The sequence below is a fragment of the Stenella coeruleoalba genome, assembly GCF_951394435.1.
Source record: "Stenella coeruleoalba genome assembly, chromosome: 7".
NCBI lineage: Eukaryota > Metazoa > Chordata > Mammalia > Artiodactyla > Delphinidae > Stenella > Stenella coeruleoalba.
Genome location: NC_137153.1, coordinates 76,578,414 through 76,587,532, shown reverse-complemented (window position 1 = coordinate 76,587,532; position 9,119 = coordinate 76,578,414).

Here is a 9,119-nt window from a genome sequence, read left to right as displayed (position 1 = left end):
CTTCTATGACCATTTATTGCTCTCTTACCAGATGCCAGATCCAGAACTAAGCACTAAATCCACACTTTCAAAGCTCATACCTCTATGAGGTAATGTATCATCCTGTTATGGGGAGGCTTCGCGAGATAAAGTCATTTTCCTCATTTATTTCCCATGGTTTTTGAGCTTAATAATGAATCACCAATTACTTCTAGCACTTGCCTTTTCATAAAATTCCATTTCTCTTGGGCATTAACCAAACTTCCAATTTGACAAATGCACATTGACAATTATCAGAGGCGTTTCCAAAGCAGACAACTAAATAGATGAGAAGTGAGTGGGTGTGGCTAGAAGTAGGTGCGGTTTGACTCCCAGAAAGATGACTGGGTTTCCCCCGCCTACCTCTTTCCCTATTTAGATGTGGGAACTCTTTTAAATTATAGTGTCTTTTGGCCTCAGTTTTCTCATCTGTAAAATGGTCCCTCCAGACTAGTAGACTTTGAAGGCCAGCTCCAGCCTTCAGTAATCAAAGTTAGAAGGAAAAAGCAGGCAGAAGCCTGAGTGTGATGTCCAGGGTTAATTGCCTGGCTATATTGTGTTGCCAGAGTTTCCAGAGCAGTTAGCAGTTCCACAAATGTAAGTAACTGTGTGATCACCCTGGATTCTTTTTCATCTTGGGCCCTTCTAGTCTGTAATTAAATTCTCTTTGGCAGTTTACCAGACCCAGGCGCATTGCCAACTTTCCCGGCAACTTTCTTGGAAAGCTCTGAAGGCAAATTCTGTTCCTGTTGTTTTGGAGTGAGCTAGGGCTGAAACAGGGTATACAGCTCCCTAAGTGTGGGCTGCAGCATCGTCAAAAATTCAAGGTGAACTCTAACCCCTTAAGAGAAGAACCAGGTGAAAAAAGCACAAGTAGGTTGAAGGCTTTTGTTTTGGTTCTCAAACCTAGACACACACATCAGACCTCCCTCGGAAGCTGTGAAACCATTGTAATACCCACGTCCCAAATGGACCAGTTATCCAAATCTCTAGGGGTGGATGCATGTTAAAAAGCTCCTCAATATGACTAAGGGCCATTCCAAGTTGAGGACCTTTTTGGGGAGAAAACAACCTGCTATGAGATCAACAAATCCATTCAGCCAAATTACAATGAAGCTTGGAAGGCTCACCCGTGTCCAGAAATCTTGCAGTCAGTGCGAGGAATCTGGCGGAGGGATCTAACAGCAAAGAAGGTTTTCTAGAAAGTTGCGTGCATCCTAGGAAACAGGAACAGTGTGGTCACAGCAGCAGCAGGCCTGGGGAAAGGCTGGGAGAGAACATTCTGGGAATAGAGAATGAGGGGTGGACTTTGGACCTGTGTGGGGAGGAGTCTGGAGCTGGATTAGGGTATTTGAGAGCTAGAAAGAGGAATGGAGAGGCCTCTGCAGCCAAAATTGGGCCCTGGAAGCTGGGAAATTCCAGCATGAGTGGAGGGAGGCGGACCACATCTGGAGCTAGGCGTGGGAAGAAGACTGTAGGATGGAAATTGATCTTGGAAAAAAGCAGGGCAGGAAAGGGAGGATGCAAAGACTAATTCTTTTAAAATTGCTGGTGACAAGCAGAATTAGGGTCGAAAGACAGGCAGCAAGGAAGCAAAGAGCAAGAAGGAAATGTACCGATGGTGCAGAGGTATTGCTTTGCTGTGAATTTCAGGAAACCAGGGACATGCACGCAGCCCTCTGGGCAGCCAAGCACAGTGGCGGGAAGATGGACAAAATAAAAAATCCAGGAAACTCAGGTTGCCTTTGTCAGGAGGGTTTGGTAGCTTCTTGGGAGTCTTCATCAACCAGACAGATTTGTATTTCCACAACTAGAGCAGTTAATTCTGAGTATGATATTCACAGCTTTGATTTGAGACAATATTCTTACCGGCGTCAAGGCACTTTTGTTCGACCTGTGTAAACACCAATTTTTCTACCTCTACAGTGTGTGAAGTCTAGTTTTTCTACCTGTTATTAGGGAAATGCCGGGTGGTTTGGTGACATCATGCTTTCAAGGTGTCTGTAAGTTATTACATAATAAACTTTTCTTTAAAGTTTTGGAGTCTTTGGCTCCATAATTATTCTAGGTTTCAACTCAGCTTTTAATGAGACTGTCCAAGAAGGATCGCTGGTAGCTGGTACTTTCTCACGTGGTAAAGAAAGCAAGCCCCCAAAGAGAGTGTTAAACCTCAGATATTTCCTCAGGGGTAACCTTCAGGCCCTGAACTACTGTGTCATATTCACAAAACATTGTGGATTTCTCAATATCAAAACTCTTGAAATCATATGGCCAAAAAAATCTGACTCCAAACCATAGGGACTTTCTGACCCAGGGGCAGAATTTTCCTAACCAGCATTTAGTCATTTCATACTTAGCTACCGAAAAAAAAAAATTTTTTATTACTAATGTTTTTCTTTAAGTATTACCTTCTTAATACAACTAACTCCACATTGGATTAATGTATAGACATTACATAGCCATATCAAGTTCCTCGTGCATGTACCCATGTTATAGACAATTGATAATAATTGCTTGGCAATGTGTTATTTAAAAGCCTTGTTAGGAGATGATAATGAGAATTGCCTTGCATTCCCATTGGTTAAGAAGAAAATCTGTTCCAAAATATTAATTGTGATAGCTAATGTTTATTGTGTGCTTCCAAGGAATAAGCATTTGAAAGTACTTTACATATTATTTCAGTTATTTCTTATATCCAACTTCTAAAAGAACTGCTATTTTTTCCCTGTTTATCCCTGATAAATTTTGAGGCACCAAGAAATTAGAAAAATTGCTCAGGCTAACAGAATGTAAATGGTGTAAAAAAAGTTTTGAACTCAAGTAATATAACTCTAGTACTGTGCCCATAGCCTCTGATTATACCACCTTCTACTGGAGAATTCTTCAGCAGATGTATACGATGGAATATTAGTCAGCCATAAAAAGAAACGAAATTGAGTTATTTGTAGTGAGGTGGATGGACCTAGAGACTGCCCTACAGAGTGAAGTAAGTCAGAAAGAGAAAAACAAATACCGTATGCTAACACATATATATGGAATCTAAAAAAAAAAAATGGTTCTGAAGAACCTAGGGGCAGGACAGGAATAAAGACACAGACATAGAGAATGGATTTGAGGACATGGGGAGGGGGAAGGGTAAGCTGGGATGAAGTGAGAGAGTGGCATAGACATATATATACACTACCAAATGTAAAATAGATAGCTAGTGGGAAGCAGCCGCATAGCACAGGGAGATCAGCTCAGTGCTTTGTGTCCACCTAGAGGGGTGGAATAGGCAGGGTGGGAGGGAGACGCAAGAGGAAGGAGATATGGGGATGTATGTAAATGTATAGCTGATTCACTTTGTTATACAGCAGAAACTAACACACCATTGTAAAGCAATTATACTCCAATAAAGATGTTAAAAAAAAAAAAAAGAAATCCTGGTATTTCTGGAACAGATATATTGTGTTGTAGCAAAAACATCTAACACCTATCATTTTTTGAGGATTATTTGGAGTTTTACACAAATTGTCTCATTTAATCCTTAATAAGAGCTTTTTGAATTTGGTATAATTACACCCATTTAACTATGGTTCAGTGGTATTTTTTTCAAGGATAGTACAAAGAACTCCCATATAGTCTTCAAACAATCTCCTGAAATAGTAACACTTATTACGTTATCTATCGTTCTCTTTTTCTCTTCAATAACTACAGTAGGAATAAAACCAGGAAATTAACGTTAATACACTAATATTATCATATTCAAATTGCCTGATAATGTTCTTTATAGCAGAAGAAAATATATTGTCTGTAGTTGCCATGTTGTTTTAAGCTCCTTCAACATAGTCATTCCACAGTTTTCCACGACTTTAACACTTTAGAACAGTGCGGTCTAGTCTTTGCTAGAATGTTGTTAAATGTAAGTTTGTCTGATGTTTCCTTAGGACTATGTTCAAATTATGCATTTTTGCCTGAAAGGTCCAATGGTCATTTGTAGCACAATTAAAGTTACACAGCTAATTAAATTTGAGGCCAGGATTTGAATTTGAGTGAGAATCCAAAAGCTACATTCTCAACCTCCATTTGTAACATCATGAATAATTACAGAATTTCTCATACAATCTCTTTAACAAAGGATAATGACCTCTATAAATATCACAAAGATTTACTCTTGCATCTGCCATATTATAAAATGTGAAGGCAGGAAAATCAAATGGTATGATGGTATAGAACCTATTACAGGAAGTACATGTTTATTATCTATTACTTGGGGAATGCTATTCAAAAATTTGGATTAATATAAAACTTTACTGTATTCTGTATGTCTTGGATCATCAATTTTATGGTTCCTTACTTTACTTGCTTATTTGGCTTCTGTCTTCTTTTCTTATCCTAAAAAATTGTTACATGATAGAAAATGTCAGTGTAATTCTATAGTACTTCAATATACACTAGTCATTTTCTAAAAAACATAATATAAACATTATAAATAAACTGCACCACATTCCAGAAATTCAACTCCTAAAAGCTTTGTACACAGGTAATGATTTCTATATAATATCCTGCTCTTTTAATTATTTCAATATCCAACACGTTAGAAAAGTCGATAAAAAAATAGTAGCATGAGTCAATATTAATAAATAAACTTCCCTATCTCCAAAACGCTATACATCTTGGGCTAATTTTTCTAATGTCATTACTATGTTGTAAATTTAAGCAATACTCAATACTCAATTATCACTAACATTTTGGTCATGAGTATCTTTAAAAGCAAACAAGTTCTACAAATAAAAATTTAAATTTCCTGGCTACCCTTTATTTTAAAATGTCAGTTTATATACTCTTTCAAAATCACGATTAACTTGATTTCTATTAGTAAAAGTAAAAAGTCCCTGAAAACAAACATAGCTTCTCAATATAAACTGGTATTACATCTAAGAACACAAATAATTAAATGGTGTACTTCTATTAACTTAACAGTACTGTGTCTCAGATATCACCATACACTTTCAGAACCAAAGTCCTAGAAAATCCATGGCCCATTGAGAAGAAGTAATGACTGATACACAAGGACAAGTGACTATTTTATTTAATCCAGTGTTTTCAAGGATGTGGGTTTAGCTTATTAGTAGGTCATGACCAGTGTTTTAAAAAAACAAAATAAAACAATGGAGAATTTCTCAATATGTCATATGGTAAATGTAAATATTAATATGTGAAACTTTTGTTTTAGTATATGTGCATCTTTTGTATAGTGTGTGGAAAGGAAAAATAGTTTATTTACTGTGACACAACCAAAGAAAGCTTGGAAGCCACTGGTTTAATCAGAATTCAAATCAACTCATTTTTCGCTGTTATTCCTATAGGTAACAAATGTGACGTATTTCATTCTTTATTAACTTTCTTTTGTCTTGCCTGTACTTGACATTTCTAGGGCCTTTTTCACAGCCCTTACCTACCCTCCCCCAGCAATTCACACAGATAAACACTTCACCTAGAAATGTTCCTCGCCTTCCACTCCAGCTTTCTCATAAAAATTAAAGCAGTTTCAGCCAGCACACCAGGTAGATACATATTGTAGATGTTAAGAGTTCTCTTCTTCCCATTGGCAATAATCTTTAGTCTCTTAACTGATGAAATTTGCCTCAACAAAATGTCAATTTGTCTAATTTGCTCACCCTTATATACTGAGTTCCTACTCCATGGTATGGGCTCTGTAAGTATTTATTAAATAAATAACAGAATGAGTTATTTATTAAATAAATAACAGAATGAGTTATTTATTAAATAAATAACAGAATGAGTTATTCATTTAACTCACACAGACCTATGTGTGAGAGTGATCCTATCTACCAGTACACAGTGGCCTTTCTAAAACACCCCTCCCTACCAGACTGTTTAATCTGATTCTCACAGGACTCTTAAAGCATCCTCCCCTAGATTACACAATTAAAGGGGTAAGGGAGATAGAGGACTCTTCTTTTTTTTTTTTTGTCTTTATCCTTTTTTTTTTTAAACATCTTTATTGAAGTATAATTGCTTTACAGTGGTGTGTTAGTTTCTGCTTTATAACAAAGTGAATCAGCTATACATATATATACATCCCCATATCTCCTCCCTCTTGCGTCTCCCTCCCACCCTCCCTATTCCACCCCTCTAGGTGGACGAAAAGCACAGAGCTGGTCTCCCTGTGCTATGCGGCTGCTTCCCACTAGCTGTTTTACATTTGGTAGTGTATATATGTCCATACCACTCTCTCACTTCGCCCCAGTTTACCCTTCCCCCACCCCGCGTCCTCAAGTCCATTCTCTACATCTGTGGAGGACTCTCTTCTTGATTGAGATTATAATAGGGCTGGCTGCAGATTAAATCCAGCCAGCTTGGAAGTCTGGGATTAGCAGATGCAAACTATTATATATAGAATGGATAAACGACAAGGTTCTACTGTATAGCACAGGGAACTATATTCAATATCCTGTGATAAACCATAATGGAAAAGAATATGAAAAAGAATATGTGTAACTGAATCACTTTGCTGTACAGCAGAAATTAACATAACATTGTAAATCAACTATACTTCAATAAAATAAATTAAAAAATAAATCCAGTCAGCAAAAATGATTTGGCCCACACATTTTAATCAATGTCCTATATTTAGATGGTAGAAATTCTCACATAAAAACTCAGCCTGTCTTGAAAGATCATAAGATCTGACGATGCCAGGTCTACAGTCGGCTGGAGCTGGGGTAGCTGATTCATTTTGATGAGTCATGTGTATACATCTTTTCTTCAGGTTTCCCTCCCTTAACAAGACTATGAGTTCCCCAGAATCCTCCTATCATGTTTTGTTTAGTCAGGGCTCAATATGTAGCATGAAGGCATAAATTAGGAGTGGGTCACAGTGCTTAAGGTCAGTTTTGAAGACGGCTTATATAACTATAAGGTTCAGTTCTCTCCTCTCCTCCTCACAGCATCTAGAGTTCGTCCCACAGAAATCTAATCTTAGCTCATGGTTCAGCTCTCCTTTCTGCCATAAAGCTGAATCTGCAAGCCTGGCCTGCTTCTTGGATTCTAACCAGAAATCACTAACTGTCCCTCTCAGACTGTGTCACAAACTTACTCTGTTATCCAGCCAAAACATACTTTCCAACCGATGGCCCTGATTTGTTTTAACGCTACCATCATCCTACCATGCACATAACCTTGAAGCCTCAGCAATTTTAACTTCCTTTTTCCTCCCTCGCCAGTCACATTCAGCGAGTTATCAAATCTAGTTTACTCATTCTTCAAAATATTGAATGTCTCTTTTTTTTCTCTTCTCCTTCCTCTGTTCAAGGTCAAGTTTCATCATCTTGATAAACACTTAATTGCTCTCCTTACCTCAAGCCTTTTGCCTTTCCATGTAGATTTATTTATAATAGCAATGAATATTTAGCCAGTGTCCACTACTGTCTGAGGAGTTAAGGATACAGCAGTAAACAAAAGTGAGAGTTGTGGCTTTCATGGATTTGTAATCAGTGAGGGATACAGCAAACAAACAAACACGTATATAATCATATAATGTCAAATAGTAATACATTACATGAAAAAATAGCTCATATGAGGATAGGGAATAATGGATTAGAGAGGTACAACTTTAAAAAAAATAATTGTAATTCTTTTAATGTTTAAATTCATATGCAACTAAAGGACACTTATTGAATATAGTTTCCCATATTAAACTTCCTGAAATATGTCACATCATGCCACTTCTCTACGCAAACACATTTAACAGTTATTTATCTATAAAACAAGTGGGATATAGTCCAAAGTGGTTAGCTCAGGATTACTTAATCTGGTCCCAAATATTCTTTCTTGCCTTTAGTGGATAAACACAAAACTTGGTTAACTTCCTGGCTTTATGCTTTGCTACTTGATTGGCTTATTACCATCCTAAGCCTCTCTGAAGCACCCCTACCCTTCAGGTCCCAGTGCAAAAAAGCCCCTCTCCCTTCTCCCTGCTCTAGGTCACCCAGTATGACAGCAATCCACCACCTCATAATGAGCTGTCTCCTTGTGTTTATATTATATATTCCTAGGTGGATGGCATACTTTTGAAAGGTGACTGTATTATATTACTTTACACTCTTCTTAGTACTTTACAAAGTGGTTGGCAAACAAACACATGTTTGTTAAGTAAGTGTCGACCAACCAACTACATGAGTTGACCACAGTCAGCATCTGTGGCTCCAAGTGGGCACAGCCTCACATCATCTGCCCTTGGTGACATGAAGCCTATACCTGAGACAGAACCATCACTTGAAGTTTCCATTTGAATATGCCTTTTATTTTCCCCTTAAAAGCAGTATATCACTGTAATCCAAACAGATCTTACATCATTTTGCGTCTAGAATGAAAGGCCTTGCTTTATCAGGGTGTTAGCTCTCTACACTGGCCACAAGGGGGAGCAGCAGTTCTTTTCCAGGGACCAGAATGACTCCACACTTTTCATTCTTCTATAGTTAAGCCACCCCAATGTTCTGCTTTTGCCCATACTTGGTCCCATACATGTTTCTCTTTTTGCTTTTTCTCCTGAAGGTATTTCTCACAACCGAAAGGAAACTTCTTCTTCACCTTAAGAAATTTTATTTTAGTTTTCTTGATTCCATTTCTCTAGCTATTAAGAGTTTAATTTCCATTCGGATTCTTAATTCCTTACTTTCATAGAACTTCTCAGCACTTCTGGAAAATAGTTACTGTTGGAAACAACAATTCAAGGGCAAATGAAAAATTATCTTTCAATCAATATCTGACATGGACGACAGGTAGCATGTATTTTTGTCCCTCAATTTACCTAAAGTATCGAGTGCAGATAGGTGTTTAATATTGACAAATAGGAAAAGCTCTTAAAGCGTCTTAAAACTGGATGTTCCAATACTCGACACATATACAATTCTAGAGTTAGCAGGAATATTAGAAATAAACTGGATCCAAACCTCATTACAAATAAGGACTTTAAATCATAGAAAAATCAAATGATGAGCTGAACTAGTTCAAGAGCTCACTCCATGAAGCTCCGTTGTCTCTCTTTTGATCATAATGTAAAAGCTGGTCTATAGTTTAAACATAGAGATGAAATA